Raw genomic sequence first — 13327 nt, 5'->3', positions numbered from 1 at the left:
TGCTTGATTAATTGAGAAGGTTCTACTAAATGTTCCTTAGTGGAAATAGCTGAAGAGTGTGCTTTTTGAGAAATGTATCATACAGGAATAAAATCAATTGAAGTATTGGTAATTAAATTGTAATTGCTTGAAGGAAGGAAGTGAGGAGAGATGACCCTAACTATTGCTGTTTTTTCTCTTCAAGCTTCCGCAGTTAATGGAGCCTCTCGTACTGGCTTCTTTGGAGGAGAAGATTCTGAGGACCTGGAGTTACTAATATCTCTTTTGCAAGAATACTTTTCTGTGTAATCTCAAACCTTTCCTACATACAAGGTATGTCCAGTAGATAGCAGTTTCTTTAAATTTGGGTATGTAAATTATCTTGACTTCCTCTGCTGAGTTTCGGAGCCGGTGTCACTGGGGTTGTGGGCTGTGTTGCGAGAGCTGAGAAATATCATTTCGGCGTGCTCAGCGCCCTTAAAATAGCTTCTTTCTGAGAAGGTAGTGTCCTGCACAGCTCTGATAGATGACATTTCACTTGGTGGTTGATGGTCATGTATTTAGCATGTGGAACTGTCCTCATTTACCTCTTTGCTCTTTGTGGTATTTATCTGGGGGTTGTCTAGGCTCTGAGTGCAAGACTTGCTGGTTGGCAGCTTGTTCCCAGGCTCTGTTGGCAAGTTCTTTAGGCCAAGCCTGGGGTGAGCTAGTATAAGTTCACTAGAGCTGGGGACACTAGCGTGGTTTCTTTTCCTACTTCAGACCTGGGGTCCCTTTCCAATTTTCCTGCAGTTCTAGGTTGTAGGCAGCTCTTTCCTCTTCCGCTCTCTAGGTTGGCTTACTCCTTACTCTCCTGTTGCAAAGACTCACAGGGAACTGAGAGCTCTATTTTATTCTGCATGTTGTCTTTGATCATTTACTATGTGTTTTCATTTTAAAACTGTTGGTATTAACAGAATCTAAGCTTCTTGATGAAAAATTGGGATCCTGTTTGTGTCTATCAGAGGTTTATGCTCTGATGTCGTGTTAACCACTTGATGATGTAGGGTAAATTAGAAATTGTTCTAAATCAGAACTGATTACTTGTCTAAGAATGTTTACACAGGCTTAAATTGTATAATAGTATTTGTATCTATTTGTTTTCCTTTTAAAGCAAATGATATGCAGGAATTTTCTAGTCATTAAAAATATCTACCCCTGACCTATATCTAGGGAAGAATATTACTATTACAATAAAGGGCTTCATGGTGTCTAATTATACAAGGAGGCAATTGGTAAGAAATGTGATAGTTCAAGTTGATTTCTTCCATGAAAGGAACTGGGCTCCATTTAAACACACAGCTCTTTAGAAAGGACTCTACATCAAACAGTGTTTGGGGTTAATCTTTAGAAAAGAAAAATATATCCATTTCAGATTCTTTTACTGTTCCCTCTATAGAAGGTGTAAGGAGCTAGAGAAGCCATTAAAATGTAGCCTAGGAAAAATGCTGATATTCAAGTGGTTATTTGGAAAGCAGTTTACATTGTGAAACAATTTAATATCATGACCTTGATCAAGACTTTACACTTGGTATATTTGAGTTATTATTACTCCGACTTTTAAAATAGCAGTCTATGGTATGGCCTGTGTATGGAATTCAGTTTTTTAAAATGACAAGTGTTTACCAGTTATTTTAGAATATACTACAATATTAGAAAGTTGAGAACAGTATTTATCAATAGAAAAATATAAAGTGAAACGTCAGCCACAGACCTTTAAACCTACTTTTAAGTCATAAAGATATGATCTTGGCATGAATGACACTATTTCATCATTGTTACATAGAATTATCAATATGCTGTAACCCAAATGTCTTATTTGTTAATTCCAAATTTTATTCTCTATAATGGGCTTTTAAATTAAAAGGCACATGTGCTTTAGAGAGTATAATTTGGGTCGTGGGCTATTTCCTAGGCATCAGAACACAGAAAATCAGCCTTGATTAATTTAGGACTGTGAAAGGGGCAGGTAAAACTGTTTGCAAGCAAATTTACTAATGCTCCAGCCATTGAAATGAAATGTTTGTTAACATAATGGCGGTGGCATTTTCTCCTCCTCTTCCTGTGGCTGTGTCCAACACCACGTTACAGTGGCAGTCGCTTAGACTGTTAAGTGTTTAAATGATGACACCATTATGTGAAGTGATTTTGAAATGAGAGATTCCAGCCAAGAATTACATCTGCTCCCATCTCCCTCAAATCATACTCTCTGGCAGTGCAGATTATGATTGATTTGTTTGTGACAGATTGCAGGAAACAGTCATTGATTTTTCAATATTTTACCTTAAAATTATTTACAGTTGTAACCATGGGGAGGTATTTCCATGGGCTGTCAGCCCCTGAAAGACTAGGGTAATATTCCCTGCTCTCTGACAAGACAAATTACCTGTAATGAGTGCAGTAGCTGAAGGGTATACTTTTATTTTAAAATATGTCAATAACCCTAGTGACTAAACGAATATTGATTTAGCATAATGAAGCCTGAGTAATGTGAAAATGAGCTTTTTCAAGGGGCATGGTAAAGACTTTCCTTTTAGCTGGGTGTAAGAAGATTCTTATTCTTCTCAGCTAGCTGGGGGAATACCATCAGGAATATAAGCAAGCCAGCAGAAATGACTGTCACCTGCGATAACCATGGTCCAAATGTCTTGTGTTTAAAGATTTTTGAGCCTCAGTTTTAGTCATAGAATAGCTACTAATTTGTTTGATGTTATCCCAACTTGGCTCAGTATCTTTTACAGTTTCAATATATTTTGCATTGGAACCATGGTAATGAATACTAAAATATAATTATACGTACAATCATTTATAGATGACAACATAATTATATTAAGACATTTCAAGTGGGTTATTGTAGTATTTAATGTGCCATATTTTATGGTAGACTAACCCTCAGTCTCCGCATATCAGATTGCTTTCACTGGGAATGAAGATTAATTTACTTAAGTCCTGATTTTTATCAGGACTCTTCATGTTTTCGTTTTTGTCAGACCTTTTCTCGTCCTTTTACTGTAATTCTCAGTCTTTTAGATACCTGTATATTTACATATCAAGGTGTCTGAAGGTTTTACATCTGTATTAGTGTCTCTCTATCTGACCTGGTGAGGAGAAAATCAAGTAAAATAGTGCTGGTAGTGGATAGCTGAAAAGTAAGTATTTGAACAAGATGTCAAATTGATGTTCCGTGGGAACCTAACTCATTTTATGGTAACTAGTAGTTATTAAATCATTACAATCAATAGGTAAACCCTGTAGAAATGAAAAGTGAGTTATGATTTCATGGAAATCCAGATGACTCTGACTCTGTGAATGCTAGCTAGCTCTTACTGCGTGGTATTGGAAATGGTGAAATAAAATAGAAACTATAAATACCTCTTAATGAGACGAAGCTAGGCTCTAGAATACAAAATTATTGCTTTATTGTTTTTTCCTGGGAATTTGCCTAAGGGCCGGAGACAGATGCTCTCAGTCCCTTGTCTTTGTTGTGTCCTGTACCGATCTGGCTGCTTTGTAACTACCTGTGATGTCACTCTTCCATCATCGGCTGTCTCTGGGTCCCTTTTTCTGTCAAAGGCCAAATTTCCCAACCATTAATTTTATTTATACTTTTAAAAAAAGTCAATGGAGTATCCACAGAATTACTTCTGCCTTCCAGAACAAAAAAGACAATGTAACATTTTGATTTTGATTTTTAAAAGAAAGCATATTTTCTCCAGAAAAGTCTTCATTAAGCAAAACACTTAGTTGTTTATTAGCTTATTCTGGAGTGAAACAGAAAATAAGTTATAATCAATGAAGTTGAGTGTTCATTTTACAGTACATGCAGAACTATTTATGTGGATTAAATTTAAGAAATACATAGATTAAATGAAGCTTTTCTGAGGAAATTAGTTTTGGATGCTATGCCCATATCTATTTTTTTCCTCCCCTGATAAAAATGAGCCTGCCTCTGTTCTCCTTTAGGGAACAATTATTTATATAAAGTATTTTTAAATCATGCAAGTCATTGCCCGGGGTTGGTTAAAGCATTTAGTTTTGAAAAAGAGAATGTACCCTGCTTTAAAAATCCTCTAGTATTTATATCTATTAAGATAAACAGTTTACTCTGATACGGTACATACCAATCTATTTAGTTAATTTTTTTCCAGAATTCATTTTACTGTGCTTCGTCTGACCTTCTATGATAACTTAATATAGGAACAAATTAGCATATAATTCTATTTTCCATGTAACCTGAGGTAGTTGCAGAATTGTATCTCCATTTTGAGTGGGTAGTTGGGTAGTTTGTGTAGACGGCAGCCTTCAGCGTTTGCAAGTGTTCAGTTGCTCTCATTGGAGTCTTGGTGTGTAAGTGTTTTATAGTAGGCAGCTAGAGGAGCCATCCTCTCCACTGCTAAGTTATTTGAAGGCTCTTAGAGGTAGCATTTGTAAGTAGTGCATGGGAGGCCCAGTCAGAGCAGTGCAGATAGGAGTGGAGGTGACTAACTGTGACTACTAAAGGATGCTTTGCTCTTTTAGATTCAGCCATTGGTCTTTGACATTTCCTGTGATCTGTTTTAGACTAGATACAGAGGATGTGGAAAACCAAGTGTCCCCATTTATGGACTACAGTATGTTTCCAATTAAAGGCCCCAGTTGTCACGCAGCAGGCAAACCCCTCTCCAGCACCAACTTTATTGAAAATGCGTGATGTTACAGACTACTGCTGAGCACTTTTGTCTCTAACCCCAGCATAAGAAAACAAATACATTTTATATGCTTACTCTTTTTTTCTAAAATGTTTTTATTTAGTGCATATTAATGCATTAGAGTTAATCTTGGAAAAGAGGACTTTGAAATCTATCATATAATTATTTTAGTAATCAGATGTTATTAAAGTGGGTTAAAATCACTTTCTAATATGATCTATTACATTTTTGGAAGAAAAAGACTAGACAAGTGTCTATGTATATTTTTTAATCCCCTTGGAATAGAGCATTTCCTTCTGGAACAAATGATTTAAAGCAATGCAGATAGTAGAAAAAGTTCTTGTAACTGGCAGAGCCTTTGCTGTGTAAGAAAGTACATTCACATGAAGGCTGACATCCTGGTCTCCTGAAGAGGTCCTACCTGGGTGGACCAGGAGGTGACTGACTCCCTGGTCATTGGGGAATTCTTTGTAGCAGTCCAGGAAAGGTCAGACTTCCCGCCTTATGATGTGAACTCTGAAAGGTGTTTGTCTGGCCAGAGGTTGCCCCTAGTGGGAACTGGGGAGACTCACAGATGCCTGAGATGTTTACAAAAACTGCTAGGAGTCATTGGGTGAGCAGCCTACTTCATACATCATCTACTTTCACAGTTCTTACAAAGAATCCAAGTGCCCTGGTGAGTTGTGGAGTTTAGGTCTCAGTATTGCAAAGAAAATTTAGTAGGCTACAATGTTACTCTTTTGAGGTTTTATTTTAAATTACATTTTATGTTTTGAAATAAGTATAAATTCACATGCAGTTGTACAGAATAACAGAGATCCTTGGGCTAACCTGCTTTACAAAGTATAATAACATTTTGTAATGTATTGTTTACTGTCAAGACCTAAGGGTTTTTTTTCTTCAAAAAATATATTTATTATTTGACCCCTACTTACTTCTAAGGTAACTTTGAACCAGTTTACAACAAAAGAAATGTAAGTAATTGAATTCATTTGAGTAGGATGAAAAGTTAAAGCCCAGGTCAAATATGAAATGATAAACCTAAGCTAATAATAACCATTACAATTTAGCCCTAATTTTAGTAGCGGGTTCCCAGGCAATCAAATTGTAAAAATGTAGAGAGGGATTTAACTTTGAAAGGACTAGGTTTAGCGGGGGAGAATTTCCATCACCAGGAGAAGCCTCCTGCTGCCCTCCTTCACATGCTTACTTTCCCAGTCTCATGCTCTCCGCAGCCCTAGCCGGTATTCCTCCTTGCTCCATCTCTGATTTTCCCTGTGGACTGTTACATAACAGGAGTCATTGCAAACAACCTGGAATTGGATGCTTTTGTGCCTCACTGTCTTCTGGAGACTCACCTGGAGCAGGTTAGTAGTTAGCACTAAGTCTTGACTATTACAAATAAAACGGCTATAAACACTCATGAAGCACATTTTTGTGAATCCCAAGTTTTCATTTTCCTGGGACAAATGCCCAGGAGAGAAATTATGGGTCATGTGTTAATTACATGGAGTATTTCTTTTTAAGACTAGAATTGATTAAAGGTAGAGGGTAACATGGAGGGCAGAACACTACACTTTGCAGTGCATTTTGCATTACCTAGATTTGGTTCTGATTTTAAATGTTCAGTTTCTGTTTCTTTCATTACAGTGCTGAGGGGTTGGACCTCGGTTGGACCCACACCTCCAGCTCTGCTTATGATTTTAAATATGCAGACTATCTTGAGTCATTAATAGTCAGATATAAGAAAATAATTTTCAGAATCTGGATTTTTGTTACTTTAGAGAAGCACTGCTGAAAAGACTACTTCTTAGTGATCAATAATTATGTAAACAAATACAGGCAGCAATATTCTACTATAAAGCTGTTAGGTTACTTGAGGAAATATGAGGCCAGTTTTCCAAGTTTAATAGACTTGAGATTCACTGTAAGGAAAAAAAAACAAACAAACCCTGTATTGTGATCATTTCTGAGCCAGTAGTCTCTAGCTTTTGTCACTACCATCTTGCTGACATTTTTCTTCTTTTTTCTATTTTATTTTTTCTATTTTTAGTTTTTGGCAGTAGCAGAGTTTGAACACAAGCTGTTGTTCACTAGACTGGTGCTCTACTGCTGAGCATGCCTCTAGCCCTGATTCTCATTGGTTGTTTTTAGGATAGGATCTCAGTTCCAGCCTGGCATGCACCTGAACTATGTATGATCCATCTATTTTAGGCTTCACCTGTTTCTGGGATCATAGCCATGTGCCACCATGTCGAGCTTGTTGAGACAGAGTGTAGGGGGCTTTACTGCCCAACCTGGTCTTGAATTGTGATGACTGTCACAGTTTTATCCTCTCGTAGCTAGGATTTAGTGTGAGCTAACTTTTCCTTTTCTGTGTTTTTCCTTTTCCTTTCTTTTCTTCCTTCTTCTTTTTCCTTTCCTTTCTTTCTTCCCTTTTCTTTCTTTCTGGAATTACTAGTGTTTGAACTCTGGCTTTTGTATTTGCTAGGCATATACTCTCCCACTTAAGCCATATCTCAGCCCTTTTTTTACTTTAGTTATTTTTCAGCTAGGATCTTACACTTTTCTCCTAGAGTGATCTTGAACCCTGTAGTTGGGATTATAGCTACAGGCCAATGCACTTGGTTGATTGAGATGAAGTCTAGCTAACTTTTTGTACTGGTTGGCCTCAACCCACAGTCTACCCAATCTTTCCTTCCTACATGGCTGGGAATTTGTGTATGAACCTCGCCCTGAAAACTTTTCTTTGTAGAATTATAACATTTGCACTATGCTTATTTCATTGTTGTTATAGAAAATGCTCATTTAATCCAACATATAAGCACTTTCTAGGAAAAAAGAAACAAAACATTTATTTTTCTTATACATGGCCCTTAAAAAAGAAATTAAAAAGCATAATATCCTTTTGCTATACATGGCCCCTAAAATGAGGCATTCTTCTTTAAAAAAGTAATCTGTGGGGCTGGGAAGGTGGCTCAGTGGTAGAGTGCTTGCCTTGCATGTATGAGGCCCTGGGTTCCATTCCTCAGCACCACATAAGTAGAAAAAGCTGGAAGTAGGGCTGTGGCTCAAGTGGCAGAGTGCTAGCCGTGAGCTGAAGAGCTGAGGGACAGCGCCCAGGCCCAGAGTTCAGGCCCCACAACTGACAAAAAAAAAATAAAAGTAATCTGTGAATTTAATTATGTGGGTTTGTGGGCCAGAAGTATCTCTATGCAGTAGTAGGATGTTTGCCTAGCATGTGAGAGGCCCTGAGCTTGATCTGCAGCTCTGCAAGGTAATTAATTAACTAACAATAAATCTGTGGGTTTGAGTGAAAATCAGATGAGTACTTTCTCATGAAAGTAGGTTTTGGAAGTCCTTTAGGTTATGAGATTCAACCTATTTTGCTCCTTTTATATATGATAAAAAGCAATAAGGTATTTTGGAATAATAAGATACATTGATGGTATCTTATAGGCCCAATCTATAAGACTATAATACTTTTTCATTTATTTAGGGTTTTGTTTTTTTGTTGTTAAATAGGAGAACTTCAGTACTAAAAGAACTTAAGCCCTTTTGGAATAATGTTGGAACTAAAAACTAAGATCATACACAGATTAAAAGACCATATTCACAAGGTTAAACACAGTGCTGGGGGCTTCACTAAGAAATTTCTTTGAGCAAGTGATGAAAATGCAAATATTGCTGCACACTGTCCTACAAGTATACAGGTAACAAGAGAGAACTAAGAGCCCTTGCTAATGTGCATCCCATTTTAAGGACTCTGAGGTTGCCTTGACCTACTGACAAAAATTTGGAAAACCAAAGGAATTTCTATAAGTTTTCTTGTGATTTATATCAATCACAGATTTAATCCATGTATTATAAAAGATATGAAAGTTAAGATTTTCGTGATTTTGTATGTGAGTATATAGATTCCCATATCTTCAGCTACACACCCTACTATGAAGTCAAAATGAACTGTTTTATAACAGGGCTGCATTAAGCCAGTGTCTTAAAAATTCTCAGTGTATATAATGACAAAGCACTGTGGAATCATCTTGTCATACTGTTTATGTAGCAGTTAAAAAAAAATGAAAAGGAAAGAAAACAGTGCAATTTTAGACCATTTTTTTTTAAACTTACAAATAGTGTAAATCATAGGTTGGGTAGCAGTAGACTTCCTGACTCTGAAGTGATTGCTGTAGGCTCTGTGTATTCTTTCAGAACACCAGAGACTTTATAATTTTGTCGGTAATTGTTTATGTATATTTTGGCCACAGAATGTTTTTAGAACAGCCTATTGCTAAATTACTTTAACCTATTTGCTATCTTTCAACTTTACGTATAAATATACGACAGTATATTTAGTATACTGGTAGACTATTTTATTTTTTCCGGGACCCCTCTTATTCAAGCCTCCTTCAAACTCAGTGCATAAAAATAGCAGACAGACCATTCCTACTTGTGGGCTTTTAAACTGGGCACTTGTTTCTCAGATGAAGAAGCAGAGTCCCAGGAAGGTGAATGTTTCCTCTTTGGTAAGTGACAAGGAGGGCTTAAACTTGACCTTAACTTCAGAGCCAATGCCGTCAGCTAGAGAGACCCCACCTCAGCTGCAGGAAAGTCTGTTTGCACGTGTTTGGCCCACAGTCCCATGTTTTAGTTTTGTTTCTTTCATTCTTTGCTTTTACTCAGGGCTTTGCATTTGCTAGGCTGGCTGGATACCACTGAGCCTCACCTCTAGGCCTAAGGGCCCATTCTCTGTCATGCTTACTGTGTGACCATCAAGAATAAATGTCCACTGACTAGTCGCTAATTTGTAGTCACATTGGTGGCACCAAATGTAAATGTGGGTACAAGTAGCAGGCCTGAATGTATTTATCTCAGAACTGAATTTCAGTCAATATAATGTTTTATTTGTCCATTGTTATTTGTGCATACCTACTATGTTCTCATTTTGTGATAAAAGTCCAGAAAATTAACTTTGACAATGTCATCTTCTGATTCTGCATAATGGAGCCAGGAGGTAAAATGGCAATCAGCAGGTAGTCTTCTCCCTTTCTGTGCTGATGCTTAGCATCTCCTGTAGAGACAGCTGTAAATAGACCATTTCAGCTCAGCAAAGCCAGGCAGGCACCAGGAAACTCAGAGGTACAATCCTTGGCCCAGCCTCGTAAAGAGTGGGGAGGTCAAGGACTGCTTCCTGGACCAGAAGGGAAGGGGTCATTGGGTTAAGCCCTGAGGGAAGGGGAAAAGACTCCAGGCCAGGGGAGCATGGCAAGTTTGGGAGCCTCTGAGAGGTCCATCTTGGAAGGAATGCAAGGTGAGTATTTGGAGCTGGAAAAAAGAGGAGGGCAGGCAGGTGGGGAGGGGATGAGGAGAGAGCTGCATGTACCTAGCTGAAGAGCTTGGACTTCATCTTGCAAAGTGTTCACCTGATCAGGCCTGCTTTAAAACTATCCATTTGCCCATCAAGGAGAGTGCATTGAAGGCAAGGAGGTTGCATGTCGAGAAACCGGTTAGATTTTTGTAAGTCTAGGAAAGGTGACAGGGTAAGATGTGCCAAAATGAATAACAGATATTCAAGGGCTAGAAAGAAATGGACTTAGTGACCGATTCTGTTCAGAGAAGGGCAAAGCAATCTGCAAAGGCATCCTGAGGGCACGTGGATAAGGTGGTAATGGTGATGCTTGGAGAGCGAACCCAGGAGGGACAGGTATGGAGGCAAGGGTCCACTCAGTAAGTCCAGATGTTGGTCTGAGCTACTTGTGGAATATCCCAGATGCTGGGAGCTCACAATCTGTTCTTTCATACTGCTGCACTACTTTTACCAGTCAAGGAGTGAATTTCTCAAGAAAATGCATTTTCATCATTTTTACTATTTTTGTGCATAATACAACTGTAATGGTGTGTATGGTAAGTCTCAAGACAAACTGGTTAATATTTTTGGACAATGTCTGTTTAAAGAGGGGATTCAGAAGTATATGAAGGACGAAAGAAAAAGAATTCCTCCGAAATTCCTTCCTAGGCCTCCCTGACGCCCTTCTCAACTGAGAGCGTGGCAGGTAGCACATGCCTGTGGTAGCTCTCATCCAGGCATACCCATGCAGGAGGCAAGATACTATATCCAACAACAACCCAAAACCCTGAAACAATCAGAACCAGGAGGTGTGACTCAGGCATATCGGTGCCAGCCTAGCAAATAAGAAGCCTTGAATTGAAACCCTAGTATGCGCCTCTAAAAAGAAGAAATAAAGAGAAAGAATAAGGACTTTTACTTTCATTTATTCCTCTGTAATATTCCTTTTAAAAATGTAGAACCAAATATTTGTCCCATGTAATTTTTCTTTTCTCTGAAGAATTTTAACATTTCTCAAAAGGTCAGTCTATGAGTTGCCTATTTTCGTTTGTCTGAGAAAGTCTCTATTTCTCCTTTGCATTTTCTTTTTTAAGGTAAATAGAATAAGTTTATTTAAAAGTGAAAGGAAATAGTGAGACCGTTCTGAGTGGGCCCCAAGAAGTCCTTCTCCTTTACTTTTGAAAGATAATTTTGAAGGATATAGAATTCTAAGCTGGTAAGTTTTTCACCTTTAGCGTTGTATTACTATTATTATTATTATTAATTTTTTTCCAGTCCTGGGGCTTGAACTTGGGGCCTGGGCACTGTCCCTGAGCTTCTTTTGCTCAAGGCTAGCACTCTTACCACTTGAGCCACAGTATAGCACTTCCAGCATTTTCTGTTTATGTGGTACTGAGGAATCGAACGCAGGGCTTCATGCATGCTAGGCAAGCACTCTACCATTAAGTCACATTCCCAGCCCTATTATCATCATCATCATTATTATTGTTATTGTTGTTATTATTATTTTGTACTAGTCCTGGGGCTTGAACTCAAGGCCTGGGCATTGTCCCTGAGCTTTTTTGCTCAAGGCTAGTGCTCTACCACTTAAGATTGACTGACTTTACTTTTGGCTTTTATTGTTTGTGTTTACGCTTAATTGGACATAACAGTCTCACAGACTTCTGCCCAGTTTGGCCATGATCTCCAGATCTCAGTCTCCTGAGTAGCTAGGATTACAGGTGTGGGGCACTAGCATCCAGTGAAATTTTAATCCATTTTTTCCTTGCCTACATAGTTTCTGAGAAGATAATTCCTATTTTTATTTTTTCTATAAGATGTTTTGTCTTCTGGCTTCTTGCTGGATTTTTATCTTTGAGTTTTTACAATCTTTGTAATTTCACTATGATATGCTTTGGTATAGGTTTTTTTTGTTGGTTTATTTAGTATTTATCCAGTGTGGTGTTCTCTGAGCTTCTTGGATATGTGGTTTGGGATCTGACATTGATTTTGGGAAATTCTCCATTGTGGCTTCAGATATTTTTTCTGTTCCCTGCTCTGTTTCTTCTCGCCCTGCTGCACTCCTTGTACGTGCCTTACATCTAGTAGCTGTCCCACAGTTCTTGGGTATTCTGGTCTGATTTTTGTTTTGTTTTTCAGTCATTTTTATCTCTACTTCAGTTTTGGCAATTTCTTTTAGATATCATCCAGGTACGTAGTTCTATCCTCAGTGTAATCCACCAATCCAAGGCACCTTTCGTTTCTGTTCAATGACTTTGGTCCCAAGCATTCACTTATTTTTCAGTCTTTTTTTTTTTGGTGTGTGTGTCAGTTGTGGGGATTGAACTCTGGGCCTGTGTGCTATACCTTGGCTCTTCAGCTCAAGGGTAGTGCTCTACCTCTTGAGCCACAGTGCCACTTCCGGTTTTCTGGTGGTTAATTGGAGACCAGAGTGTCACTGACTTTCCTGCCTGGGCTGGCTTTGAACCGTGATCCTCAGATCTCCGTCTCCTGAGTAGCTAGGATTACAGGTGTGAGCCACCGGCACCTGGAATTTTTCATTCTTTTTTTTTTTTTAAAGAATTGTCCTGTCTCTGTTTACAATATTCATCTGTCCTCATGTGCTACCTACTTTATCCATTAGAGTTGTTAAAGTTTTAGTGATTGTCTTAGATGGTTTGTGTTGCTGTAATAGAAAACTATAAACTGACCCAGTTAAGAGGAAGAGAAAGAAGTTGATTCTTAGGGTTCAGAGGTTGACAGTCTAAGATGACAGTGCTGGATATGGTACTGGGTACTCATATGGCAGAAGAACCCATTTTGTCGCTGCAGCATGGAGGCATTTGTGACACCTTCCCATCGGCATCTGCCTCCAGACACAGTTGCACGGAAGAGGAAGTTGCCAACACAAGTTGGGGAAGGGTTAAAACCATCCAAGTCATAACAGTCCTTGTCGTTTTAAATTTCCAGTCTGGTAATTCCAACATCCTTGCCACATTTGAATATGGTTCTGATCTACCTTTAACCAAACTGTTCTTGCCCATTTAGTAGCGTTGTGAATTTTTCCAGCTAGCTGAGCTTGAAGGAACAGTGTGATGGTCAGGTGTGGGGAGAGGGATGCACTCCATATAAATGCAGCATTTCAGGACCATGAACTTCAGACTCATCCCCACCGATGAAGAAGCTGAATAGAGGGACAGAGGCTGGGTCTTCACCCATGGTTATGTGGAAGGCAAGAGAGGCCCACAGTTGGGGTTTGGCTTCCTTCAGGTGAGTGGAAAGGTGATAAAGCCCCATC

The 13327-nt window shown here is 38.6% G+C and overlaps 1 long non-coding RNA gene across 5 annotated transcripts in view; it reads left to right on the top strand.

The window, feature by feature from the left end:
• Positions 1–13327, top strand: part of LOC138806896 (uncharacterized) — a 40694-nt gene that overhangs the window by 5315 nt on the left and 22052 nt on the right. For 3 of the 5 annotated variants that reach the window (XR_011365998.1, XR_011365997.1, XR_011366001.1), the window contains 2 exons: positions 185–312; positions 6003–6073. This is a non-coding gene — a long non-coding RNA (uncharacterized lncRNA). Of the gene's footprint in view, positions 1–184; positions 313–5941; positions 6074–13327 lie in introns of all 5 variants that reach the window. The other 2 variants (XR_011365999.1, XR_011366000.1) reach the window with 2 other exon arrangements.

This window comes from Dipodomys merriami, unplaced genomic scaffold (genome assembly GCF_024711535.1).
Source record: "Dipodomys merriami isolate MVZ:Mamm:240054 unplaced genomic scaffold, mDipMer1.0.p SCAF_41, whole genome shotgun sequence".
NCBI lineage: Eukaryota > Metazoa > Chordata > Mammalia > Rodentia > Heteromyidae > Dipodomys > Dipodomys merriami.
Note: the sequence above shows the minus strand (reverse complement) of the source record. Positions and strands in the feature narration are given on the sequence as shown.